The sequence below is a fragment of the Grammomys surdaster genome, unplaced genomic scaffold, assembly GCF_004785775.1.
Source record: "Grammomys surdaster isolate TR1022 unplaced genomic scaffold, NIH_TR_1.0 67, whole genome shotgun sequence".
Lineage (NCBI taxonomy): Eukaryota > Metazoa > Chordata > Mammalia > Rodentia > Muridae > Grammomys > Grammomys surdaster.
In genome coordinates this window covers 8,475,795-8,489,118 of record NW_021604569.1, presented here as the reverse complement: position 1 = coordinate 8,489,118, position 13,324 = coordinate 8,475,795, and the positions used below count along the sequence as shown (strand labels likewise).

Here is a 13,324-nt window from a genome sequence, read left to right as displayed (position 1 = left end):
GGCTGCTCTGAGTGCAGTGGCTCCTCTAGGATGGCTCAGGATTCAGTTATCTCCACAGGAGCAGACCAACTCTGTGTCTGCCCCAGACAAAAGGCAGTGTTAAGAGTTTTCAGTTAACATTTTTTGTTATATATTTTAAAAGCATACCCAATAAACTTACAGATCTTGAGATATAGAATGTTCACATTATAGTCTTAGGAATCTTGAGATAAGGTTTATATCTTAGCAGAAGTTTTAGGCAGTTAAATGGAACCAGTAGTCTTTATCTTGGGGAGATGTTTTGCTTTTCTCTCTTTTCCCTATCACAAAGTCTGTTGGCCTGCCTGACACAGGACAGTTGGAAGTTAAACAAGCATGCTCTGGTATAGAAGAGGAGAATCATAACCCAACTCCAGAGCCAGTTTTTCAATAAAGTAGAACAGCTTAAAACAACTTTAATATTATCCACACCCAAAAGTCATTTGAATCCCTGTTAGACTGAACCCTGTGACCAGAAAGCTCAGAGATAAATTCTGAGCCCTAACCATCAAAGCAGCCATGGTAAACAGCTGTGTCAGAAACAATACTCTGAGTCTGCCATCATTCATACATTCAACTGAGCCTGACTCATTTGTGTCTCAGCTCTTGTGTTTGTAACAAAACTTATGAATACACCAGAAAACACAGACCCATCCACACCCAAAATAGACAAACTTTCCAAACAACCAGAGCTAGGTGGGCAGGTGAAGACTTTCATTTTGTCCTGAACTGAAGAGTGTTGTGTCCCCTTGAACCCCTCCATGCCACTGATTGCGATCCCAAAGAATAGAAGCAGATGTCACAGAAAATTACTGTGACTTACCAGAGGAGACCTCTATAGATCAGTAGTTCTCAACGTTCCTAATGCTTTGACCCTCATGTTGTGGTGACGCCCAATCATATAATTATTTTCCTTGCTACTTCATAACTGTAATTTTGCTATTGTTAAGAATTGTAATGCAAATATCTGGCATGCAGGATGAATTTTCATTGTTATAAATTGAACATAATTAAAATGATTAATCATAAAACAATATTGTGAAATATTAATTTCTAATTACAAACAAATCAGATTTTATCTTGAAGCATGGTGTAGCATGGTTGACAGTCTTAATATAACAACCGAATCTACATTGCTGTATTTTGCAACAGTATCCGTAAAAAGCCATGTCAATGGGAAGGTTGAGATTTCTTCTTTCGTACCAGATCAGAAATTCTTTTCCAGGAAAAACGGAGAGTATCATCCACAACAAAGCTGCTTCTCTAGTTAGACCTGAAAATCCCAAAGATATGTTGTTGGAAATGGGGAAAGTGATGCAGCTCAGCTTCAGACAGAACAGGGCATGACTGCAGACTCTTGATCCAGAGCAGTGTGAGAGAATGGCATTGTGGGAAATCAGCTCTCATTGCATCACTGTTAATAAGCACAATGAATTCCTCTTGTGCTGTTTCAGGAACATCTTCACTTTGACTGTGAATGGGCTCTGGCAGGTGCAAATGGAGTGTCAGGAAAACTTGGAAAATATGATGCAGTTTTGTCTGAAGTCATGTACAAGTGTTCTTTCACAGAAGTTATCATCATCATCCTTTTGTCTGGTTCAATGTCATATTCCTCAGAAAGCAGATGAGATAGGCAGCATGTAAATTTTATTTTCATCCAGTTCTTTTTTTCAAAGGTGAAGTTTCATTTGGAAAGACTGTATCTTTTCAGGCAAATTGAGGCATGTTGCATTTGGTCCTTGCAGTGATAAAGCTAACTCATTCAAGATGGCAAAGTTGTCAACCAAGTAAGCTATTTTCTGCAATTCACTTTTATTGCTGAAAAGTGCTTTGAACTACAGTCAGATTAAAAATGTTTTGAGTTCATCATGAAGCTCAAAAACTTCCTTTCAGCAAGTATCTCATTTCAATGTGAGTCATTAAGAGTTTTGTTTGGGGTATCCAGCTCATGGCACAGTTGTGAAAATAGTTGACTGTTTAAAGTACTCACCTTGACAAAATTGACAGAACTTATGACACTTTTCATTAATTTTTGTAACTCTTGTGGCAGCATCTTCATTACAAATATCTTCCAGTGAATCACAAATGAGTCCCAATGACTTTTGGTGACTCATTCTGTACCAAACATCTAAATGCAGATTGACAATAGCTGGAGCATTGTCTGTGCAAATAGCACAAACCTTTCTCTAAGAGATATGACCCTCCTTCAGGAATGAACCAACTGTGTGAAGTGCATTATGTGCTCTTTTTGTTGTTTCAAGAGGTTTGTAAAAAAGAAACTCATCTTTAAAGTCACCATCTTTAATATACTGCATGTAAACCAGTAACTGTGAACAGTTTGCAACATCTGTAGATTCATCAAGCTGGATACTAAATGTAGCTTGTCTTTTGCTGCTTTGTGGGTTCTTCTTTCATTCACCCTTCTCCACCCTTTTTCTTCCACCCGTTCAACTCCACAGCACTAGATAAGAGAGAAAACAGGGTAGAGAGGAAAGGAGAGTGATCCCTAAATAAAGTCAGGACTGGAAAGAGGGCAATGTTATCGTTATTTCTAGACTACTTCCTGCTGATCAGGAGCATTGCATCCCTTGGGGCAAGTTTGATTTTTGTTGTTAGAATGAGGATTCCAGAATTCTCACTATATCTAAATATTGGAAGTGGAGCAGATTTAATTTTCTGGATTACCCGATCAAGAATATCAGTGGACGTGTCATCTATTCTTTTTTGGGCAGTATTGTTAGATAAGGAAAGTGCATTCAATTGTGTAACAAAATTGTCTTTGATCATAACTTGAATACTGTCTTTGGCTGCTGGCAGAAGTAAATGCTCAGCCATGGTGCGTAGTTTCAGAGCTCTGAGGATTCTGAGTGCCACCAAATAGGAAGGTTCCGTGGCTGTGACATTTTGTTTGTGGAACCTGCTACCAGTGTCAAGCCTGACATTCTTGAGTCCATCAGCTTTGATTATAAAATAGTTGGTATCCTTGTCTGCAAAGCTCAGATGCTTGCTACCAAAATGGCGTTTTAGTTTGTTCAGCTTCATAAATTGCTAATAGAACTTCAGAACAGGCGCCAGTTGCTTCAGAGTCCTGGTACGGGTAGTCACGTTTCGTGCGTGCTCATTCAGCCAAGATGCCTGAGGAAACCCAGACCCAAAACCAACCAATGGAGGAGGAGGAGGTCGAGACCTTTGCCTTTCAGGCAGAAATTGCCCAGTTAATGTCCTTGATCATCAATACTTTTTTACTCGAACAAAGAGATCTTTCTGAGGGAGCTCATTTCCAATTCATCAGATGCTCTGGATAAAATAAGATATGAGAGCTTTGTCGGACCCTAGTAAACTCGACTCGGGGAAGGAGCTGCACATTAACTCATTCCCAACAAACAGGATCGAACCCTCACTAGTGTGGATACTGGAATTGGAATGACCAAGGCTGACTTGATCAATAACCTTGGCACTATTGCCAAGTCAGGCACCAACGCCTTCATGGAGGCTTTGCAGGCTGGTGCAGATATCTCTATGATTGGCCAGTTTGGTGTTGGTTTTTACTCTGCATATTTGGTTGCTGAGAAAGTGGCTGTCATCACGAAGCACAATGATGATGAGCAGTATGCCTGGGAGTCATCAGCTGGGGGATCCTTCACAGTGAGGACTGACACAGGGGAGCCAATGGGCCGTGGAACAAAGATTATCTTGCATCTGAAAGAAGACCAAACTGAGTATTTGGAGGAAAGGAGAATAAAGGAGATTGTGAAGAAGCATTCTCAGTTTATTGGCTATCCCATTACTCTGTTTGTGGAGAAGGAACGTGATAAGGAAGTCAGTGGTGATGAGGCTGAAGAAAAGGAAGAGAAGGAGGAAGAGAAAGAAAAAGAAGAAAATGAGTCTGATGACAAGCCTGAAATAGAAGATGTCGGTTCTGATGAAGAAGAGGAAGAGAAGAAGGATGGTGACAAGAAGAAGAAGAAGAAGATAAAGGAAAAGTACATTGATCAAGAAGAACTCAACAAAACGAAGCCGATTTGGACCAGGAATCCTGATGACACTACTAATGAAGAATACGGAGAGTTCTACAAGAGCTTAACCAACGATTGGGAAGAACATCTGGCTGTAAAGCATTTTTCAGTTGAAGGACAATTAGAATTCCGGGCCCTTCTTTTTGTCCCAAGATGCGCTCCTTTTGATCTGTTTGAAAACAGAAAGAAAAAGAACAACATCAAGTTGTATGTTCCCAAAGTTTTTATCATGGATAACTGTGAAGAGTTAATCCCCGAATATCTGAATTTCATTAGAGGGGTGGTGGATTCTGAGGATCTCCCTCTAAATATTTCCCGTGAAATGCTGCAACAAAGCAAAAGTCTGAAAGTTATCAGAAAGAACTTGGTCAAGAAATGCTTAGAACTATTTACTGAACTGGCAGAAGATAAAGAGAATTACAAAAAGTTTTATGAGCAGTTCTCAAAAAACATAAAGCTTGGAATTCATGAAGACTCTCAAAATTGGAAGAAGCTTTCAGAGCTGTTGCGGTACTACACATCTGCTTCTGGGGATGAGATGGTGTCTCTGAAGGACTACTGCACCAGAATGAAGGAAAACCAGAAGCACATCTATTTTATCACAGGTGAGACCAAGGACCAGGTTGCCAACTCAGCCTTTGTGGAACGTCTCCGAAAACATGGCTTAAAAGTAATCTGTATGATTGAGCCCATTGATGAGTATTGTGTGCAACAACTGAAGGAATTTGAGGGCAAGACCTTAGTGTCTGTTACCAAAGAGGGACTGGAACTTCCAGAAGATGAAGAGAAAAAGAAGAAACAGGAAGAGAAAAAGACAAAATTTGAGAACCTCTGCAAAATTATGAAAGATATTTTGGAGAAAAAGGTTGAAAAGGTGGTTGTGTCAAACCAACTGGTGACATCCCCAGGCTGTATTGTCACAAGCATGTATGGGTGGACAGCAAACATGGAGAGAATCATGAAAGCTCAAGCCCTCAGAGACAACTCAACAATGGGTTACATGGCAGCAAAGAAACACCTGGAGATAAACCCTGATCACTCCATTATTGAAACCTTAAGGCAAAAGGCAGAGGCTGACAAGAATGACAAGTCTGTGAAAGATCTGGTCATCTTGCTGTATGAAACTGCACTCCTGTCTTCTGGCTTCAGTCTGGAAGATCCTCAGACCCATGCTGACAGGATCTACAGGATGATCAAGCTTGGTCTAGGTATTGAAGAGGATGATCCTACTGTGGATGAGACCAGTGCTGCTGTAACTGAAGAAATGCCACCCCTGGAAGGAGATGACGACACATCACGCATGGAAGAAGTAGACTAAGCTTCACCAGAACTGTGTTTGATGCTTACCTTCATTCCTTCTGATAATATATTTTCCATGATTTCTGTTTATTTTTGTTAACATTTAAAACATCTGTGTGGCACGAAAACTAAGGGGAAGATAAAATGTCTACATGTGATACTGTGATACTATAGGTTTGACTCAAGAGGTTGGTAAAATGTTTGTTGTAAGATGTAACCTGCTGTTAATGTCAACTCTGTGGTCTGAAGTGTTAAGCTGTTGAGCTGGATTCCTTCGTAGACCAAATTAAGACGGCTTAAGTTACATCTTAAAACTTTCATTCCCTGTAGTTAATGCTGCATGTGCTAGTCTTAGAAGTAAACACAAGTTAAAACAACTTGACAGGAGCTCCCCAAGTGGCTTGTTTTCCAAAGTACCAAGAACAAAACCTTAAGTTTCTCTAGGTCTTGTAACTCTCAGCAAGGCTTGTGAATGGAAATAATAGTGCCCAATCACATTCTGCTTTAAAAGGTAAATACAGATGAGATAAAAAGAAAAAAAGAAAAAAGAACTTCAGAACAAATAACATATTGTGGGTTCTCAATTCTTGATGTAATTATTGCGGTAAAACCATCTTCACTGTATTTTCTTAACATTCTTCTCAACATGATTCATTGTGATGAGGTTTTTTTTTTAATGAAAGTAATATATAACATATATAATGTATAGCTTTAATAATACAAAAAGTGGCATAGTTCAATAAATAGAGTTCGTTAACGTTTCCTGTGTTTTACCATTCTCTGTGTTGTTGTTTTTACATCTTGTTACTATACCAAGGGGGCTATATTCATGTCAAACATAGCTAAATATAAAAAGACTGATTACCATCCAGATTAAGTTCCCATGGTACATATATATAAATAATGTATGTAAATGATAAATACATTAAAATATTTTATAGTAGTTGATAATATTAAAGTTCATGCTTTTACACTTACCCAGTGATTATAATTCATAAAGTGTCATTTCCCTCTGATGCTGATGCTTTTGTTACAGTAGCTGCTCTCTATGCGCTATTATGGTGCCCACCCTGTCATATACACCTGTATTTGTTTGGTGTGTGTGTGATGGGGTTGGTGTGATGATGTCATCATGCCAGGCACTTGTATGTGGGCATATCTGCCTGTGAGTGGACCTGCCTAGAGACAGAGGAGTGGTGTCTCAGTCCCTACCACCGTCAGAAATGTGTATTTTCTGATGGTTTTAAGTGACCTCAGTGAAAGGGTCAATCAACCCTAGCGACCTAAAGGTTGAGAAATGCTGCTGTAGATGCTTGCTGCTTTTCTCAGCATTGCAGTTCACTCGGATAGTCTGAGAAACTGAAAGCATGCCTCCGAGCCTTGGAATGTCTCAAGGTGCACAATTCCTGAGGCAGCCCTTCAGTCTTGGAGTCCTGGAGTGAAGGACTCCAAGAATCTCTTTAGAATTTGGGTGGGTGGTCTGATCTCTCTGAGATCTCCAGAAAATGTTAATCCCACATGGCAAGAATAAGACCACTAGCACATTTCTTAGAGGGTGGGGCACAAATCTGAAGTATGCTTTATTAAATACTGGCCAGGACAATGGATAGTGGCCAGGCTCATACTTAGGATTCCCAGAGTATGACACCAAATTATATTAGTCAGAGGCTTATAAAGGCAAAACCCACAAGGTTATATACTTCCTGTTTTTTGTCCAGTCAGGGGCAAGCTTGCTCATACTTCTTGCCTATGTACCTCCTCTTGCCTTGTGTGCTCAAACACACCCTGTGCAGTTGGGGGAACCAAATTTGTTTCTAAAAGTGAAGACATGTGGCTTCTTCTCTTACATGAACAACAGCCCCCAGCATTCCAGGAACTTATGTGATTGTGGACAAATGAGGTTTACAAATTGGAGGCATTTTTGTTTTATAGATCTCTTAAGCACAGTAATTCAAAGATAAAACATAAAGTCTATCTCTTACAGACCTTATGATCACAACACCCAGGAGGCAGAGACAGGAAAATATAAGAGTTCAAGGCCGTTCTTTGCTATGTAGTATGTTGGAGTGCCATCAACTATATGAGACTCTGTTATAAACAAATGAACAAACATTAGAATAAAAAATTTTGAATATATTTAAGAAGATAGAACGATAACTACCCCAATTTGAACATTACTTAGTGAATACATGTGCTGAATTATTATACTCTTTTCCATGAATTTTTATAAGAAAATAGAATGATGTGGCAAAGGGTGGGATAGAGCTAGTTTATAGGAAGTCACCAGAGAAACCTTAGGAAGAGCCTTTGTTAGAGAACTAATCCTGAGAAGCAGATAACCACAAAAGATCCCAGAAGAAAGGTTTTTACTTCAAACAACAGAAATCACAAAGACTGTGAAGCACACATGTGCCTGGTGTTTGGGGGAATGGACCGAAGGGCTATGTTTCTAAAGGATCCTATGTGGGGGGAAATGACCTACCTAGGTACTGATGACTATATAATTCTCTATACTGGGTGTATGCTTAAGTGTTTTCTTTGAACCTGAAGACATATACTTCACTTCTGTGGTATGACTTAATAATTTTGTTGTTTTTATATTCTTCATTTTTTTCAGAATCTGTGATTTGTAAATATTTTCTTTCTTACGTGTATGCACAGGTGATATTTCTTTTTTTTATTTTTGTGCAAAGCTATTTTTAAACAGTATCTTCTGAGATTCAGACACACACACACACACACACACACGAATACTTGTATATGACTGGCAAGAACTTGCCGCTTAAATCCCCATTTCTTTTCTCATTGATGTTATTTTTTGTTTGTTTGCATTTGTCATAGTTTCTTTAAAAATTATAACTGAAAATATATTTTTCTCACATAATATATCCTGATTACACTTTCTCCTTCCTCTTTTCCTCTATGTCCCCATCCCTACCTCCCCTCTGACCTGGGTCTCCTTCCTTTCTGTCTCTCATTAGAAAACAAACAGGCTTCTATAGGATGAAATAAGCCAAAAGCACATTATAATCAGATAAAATAAAGAGGAGGAAAAGAGACCAAGAGAAGGCACAGGAATCAGAGACCTACTCATTCGTACACTCAGGAATCCCATAAAAACATTAAACTGGAAGCCATAAATTATGCTCAGAGGACCCAGTGCTGAACCATGCAGGCCCTGTGCATGCTGTTCCAGTCTCTGTGAGTTCATATGAGTTTTGGTCACGTTGATTGAGAGGCCATTTTCCTTGGTGTCCTCCATCCTCTCTGTTTTCTTTTTTTTACTCTCTCCATTTCTGCAGTATTATCTGAGCTAAGGAGGGATTTGATAGAGACATATCCTTTAGGGCCGAGTGTTCGAAGGTCTCTCACTCTCTATATAATGGCTGGATGCGGGCCTCTATATTTGTTCTCATCTTTTCTAGGAGGAAGCTTCTTTGATGATGGCTAAGCAGGGCACAGATCTATGAGTATAGCAGAATGCTGTTAGGAGTCATTTTATTGCTCTGTAAAGCTTTTCTTTAAAATAATAGTATTTGATTTTATCCTAGGTCCCTTTGCAATCTAGTCTCAGGTTCTCGGTCATCCAAGCAGTGGATGGGTATGGGTTCCATCTCATGGAGAGGGCCTTAAATCAACTCAGGTATTGCTTGGTTGCTCCCACAAGTGTTGTGCCACCATTGCACTAGCATGCCTTTCAGGTTCACCATTGTTGATCAAAGAGTTTGTAGCTGGGTTGGTGTTTCTATTTAGGTGGTGTACCTTTTGTAGCGTACCTTCCTGTTCAAAGATTCTAGAATGTAATGAGGAAGGTTCTCTGTTGGTATCAGCTGGGCTTCTCCATGTTCTGTGAATTGTGTATGTGTTGTCTTCAGCAAAGGGGTCTTCCTGTCAGTTTGTGAAGAGCAACCTATAGTTTTGACAACAGCATGAGTTGTTTTGGATTGCCATGGGACCCTTTTATCTAACAACTCAATTAGATATAACATATTCCCAAGACTGAAAGCTTCATTTGGTGACAAGAGGCAGCCAGTTGGGGCTCTGTCTCCCCCATTATTTGGTGATGGTATTTAATTGCCTTTGTATGTATGTATGTATGTATGTATGTATGTATGTATCCATCCATATCTATCTATCTATCTATCTATCTATCTATCTATCATCTATCTATCTATCTATCTATCTATCTATCTATCTATCTATCTATGCTTCTACTGTATTAGGTTTCCATACTAGTCCTCAAATGCCCTGTAATTTTAGCTATCTATCTCCATATTCTCTTCTTTTACCCTACCACTTTATCCCTTCTAGTGCCCCCACTTAATAACTATTCGATTTCCCTTTCCTAACGATTGATATTTGTCTTAGTTTGTGCTTTATTTATTATATTTCCACTTTGATTTCTTGAGCTATTTCATTTATTTCTTCTACTGTTTGTATTTTTATAGAGAGTTCACCCTTAATTGATTGTTTATTGTCATTTTCACTTGAGTTTGGACGTGTATCAAAGTATCTACATGTCCTCACCCCTTTATTCGGATATGTTGCCAAGTCACTTGAAGCTATTTTTTCCTACCAAAGGAAACCAAGTATTGACATATGACATTTCCTTAATTCTGATTTATCATTGACGGGAAGTTAATAGCAAGTTAATAGCAAGTTCTGATGAAAACTTACACTATAATAAACATACACATTCTTGTAAGTTATGTACATTTTAAAAAACTATCAAATGTAAACAGTAGTCACAAGAACTTGGGAGATATAATGAATTTATATACATTATATAGTTTGTTTTCTTTGAAAAAAATAGCAGGTTCTGAAAATGGGTATATGATATGAAATTTAGTTTTTATGGTGACTGAGATCATGTTACCATCCAGGAGTAACTTTATACCTATTTCCCTTCTGGACATTGCTTTGCTCTGTTTGCTATACTGTGATGAAATTGCACATTGTTCTCCTTACACCCTCCCTCACTAAGGTAGGTCTTACTCAAGGACAGGTTCCTAAGGGTTTTCATATCCTGAGTTAGGTACCTACCAAGGTGGCTTAGCTATAGGCATTAGTAGACTGTGCAACTATGTGTTGTACTAAACTGAAAATAGTTAAAAGGTAAAATGATACTCATGAAACTGATAACTTTTTGTTTTTGCTTACCTGCTACTGAAATCAGGCTCATAACTTTATGGCTGTTGAGTAGTAACAGAGGGAACCTGACATATATTGAGTGGTTGTCACCTGCCAGAGTTCCAAAGATGTTTGCTGTTTATGCTTTGGAAATGGTATAGAGTATAGATTCTAAAGCATAGAATGTTTTTATTGATCATTGTTGGGCTTTAGGTCAAAACATGATCATAATAATTTCCTAACTTCATTAGGAAATTCTTAGCATTTGTAAGCCCTGATGATGTATGCCTGTGTTAAATCTGTTAAGGTGAAATTGATCTCTTCTAGGGAACATTGTGGTTATTCATAGGCATTCATTTCAGTAAGAAAAGACTGTTCTTTTCTAAGTTATCTAATTTAGTTCCCTATTCAACTCATGAAACAAAATACCAAAAGTTTTATTTAAGTAAGAAGCCTGTGACAAACCATTAGTAAAAACAAAAATCAGCCAATAAGGGAAGAAACAGAAGGAAGAAAGATCCAATTATATTATTGAAAGATTCGCTGCAGAATTCTTAAAAGAATTTAGGGTTTGTTCGCATTTCCTTAAGAAATTGTCACAGAGACTGATGGGCCAGCAAGTTAATGAGAGCTGCTACCAAACATGGGTAGTTAAAAAATAAAAAACTTCTTTGATGTGCTAATTTAATTTTCCAGTTAGCTGCGAAGTAATTATAATTTACATTGGAGCTTTTAAGAAATATTTTGACTCTTTGAGAATTTCATATCATATATTTTGATCATATTCACCTTCCCTCAACTTCTCCCAGATTCATCTCCACCTTCTGTCTCAACTAATAGAGTTCAAATTGTGTTGTGCAAATATTCTTGAGTAGGGGACTAGCCCTAGAGAGTGCTATGCTCTTAAGGAGAACTGAACCATCTTCCTCTCTTAGCAACTGTCACATGCCAATTGTAGCTCATTTTTAGTCCATCTGTAATATTTGCTGTGCAAATAATAGTGAAGATTCTTAGTGCCTAAAAATACCAGTGATAATTACATAATTCAATTACATTAATTTATAAGCAAACTATTAAAATAGTCTGTAAATAGACATATACATTATTTTCTCCAAGAAAAATAAAAGTTTGTAGAGAATCCTTTTTTTTTCATTTCTATACATTTTAAATCTTATTCTTTGAGAATTTTGTACATGTATATGCATGTAGATATATTTTGGTTATATCTACCCTTCTACATACCACCTTTAACTGTTCTCTGATCACCCACACACCCCTCCCAACTCCATCCTCCTTCTTCTCATTGCTATGCAAAGTTAGTGCATGACATTCAGAGAGAGTTGGAGTAGAAAGACCACCACACAGGGAGCTGTGGAGAGGACTTCCAGTCTGATGGCTCCTCACAAGCTGATGGAGCTCCACTGTTTTGTTTGTACATTAAGGGTATAATTGCATGTAGAAGAGGACTCTCCAGAAAAAAGTCCCATTCCAGGATAGATGTTTTCACACACACACACACACACACACACACACACACACACCATTTCAGACGGTTAGTTCCTGTGAGGGTTAAATGAAATAGTGGCTACAAGATGCATTCAGCAGTACCTGCGAATACTACCCACCTTTTGCCGCACTGGGTTAGCAGAGCTTTTTATCTTCCAAGTCTGACAGAAGCCACAGGAAAAAAGTTAAAATTTTTTTTTTTTGTGTGTGTGTGAACTGAAAGATTTCAAAGTATACAACTATCAAGTTGCATGAGCTACTCTCCTTTTTATAAGAAGCGCATCTTTCAACAGCTACTAGGGTTTGGTTTTTAGAGGAGGGGGTGGCAATCTGTCATCAAAGTGTTGACAAGTGAAACCGACAAGGTTGAGTTGGTGTAGCTGCAGGGCACTTCAGTACTTTCCAGTGTCTCTCCTATTTGTAGAGAAAGGCTTTCTGTATTTCTTTCATTTTTTTCTCACTTTGATTTATATACTTTTTAAAACAGTAATTCTGAATTGACAAATTACTTCAGTATTTAAGCGTTGGTTTAGATAAGAGCTTTCAGTGTTCTCTTGTCTTTAACTGAACCTTAAGAACTATTTCTATAATTTAATTTATTTTCTCTTCAAAGCCACATTCTATCTATGTATTCAAGTATAACATAAAACATATTTATTGTTAACATAACATTATATTTATAGTTATAATTTAGAATTAATTACCATTATCATATAGCAAACATTTCTATTTTGTCTTTTTATTGTTGTGATTAAAGTACAACCTTGAAAACCACTAGTAAGTCCATATTTTTGAAGTTCAGAAAGGTGGGTACCTGAGTCAGGCTGCTGCTGGAGATTCTTGTTCTCCCCATGCTGCCTTCTGCTTATGTGAGCATCCTTTTGTCTTCCTAAGATGCCTAAGGTAAGCTTTACCAATAATTTTGCAAGGTTATGGAAAAAAAGCACTGGAGCTAGAATGATGGAAAACTGTGTGTAGCAAAATATTTAAAATGAGCACCAGCAAACAAGATGTTTGTATTAATAGGAACCTAGAAAATGGCTGTGCAAAGGTCAGCACTGATCTTTAAATATTAGTGAAATTTAATTTGTTGCATGTAATGAGTAGAAAGAAGAGGAGACAGGCTTCAGCGAAGAAGCCATTGATAAATTGTCTAAATGTCAAAACTGCTTACCATGTGGAAAATGTTAAATTGACAAGGTCTATTTAACTAAGTGAATTAAACAGTTTGAAGAATGCTCTAGAGAAATACTTTCCAAATTTAAGTACAACAGGAGACTTAGAAAGTTTTCTTTTCTTTCCTTTTCTTTCTTTCTTCCTTCCTTCCTTCCTTCCTTCCTTCCTTCCTTCCTTCC

At 37.9% G+C, this 13,324-nt stretch overlaps 1 protein-coding gene and 1 pseudogene across 2 annotated transcripts in view; both read left to right on the top strand.

Moving 5' to 3' along the window:
* Wdpcp (WD repeat containing planar cell polarity effector) overlaps positions 1 to 13,324 on the top strand; it is a 292,940-nt gene that overhangs the window by 64,682 nt on the left and 214,934 nt on the right. The gene's annotated exons all lie outside the window — the stretch shown is intronic.
* LOC114630349 lies at positions 3,135 to 5,491 on the top strand (annotated as a pseudogene).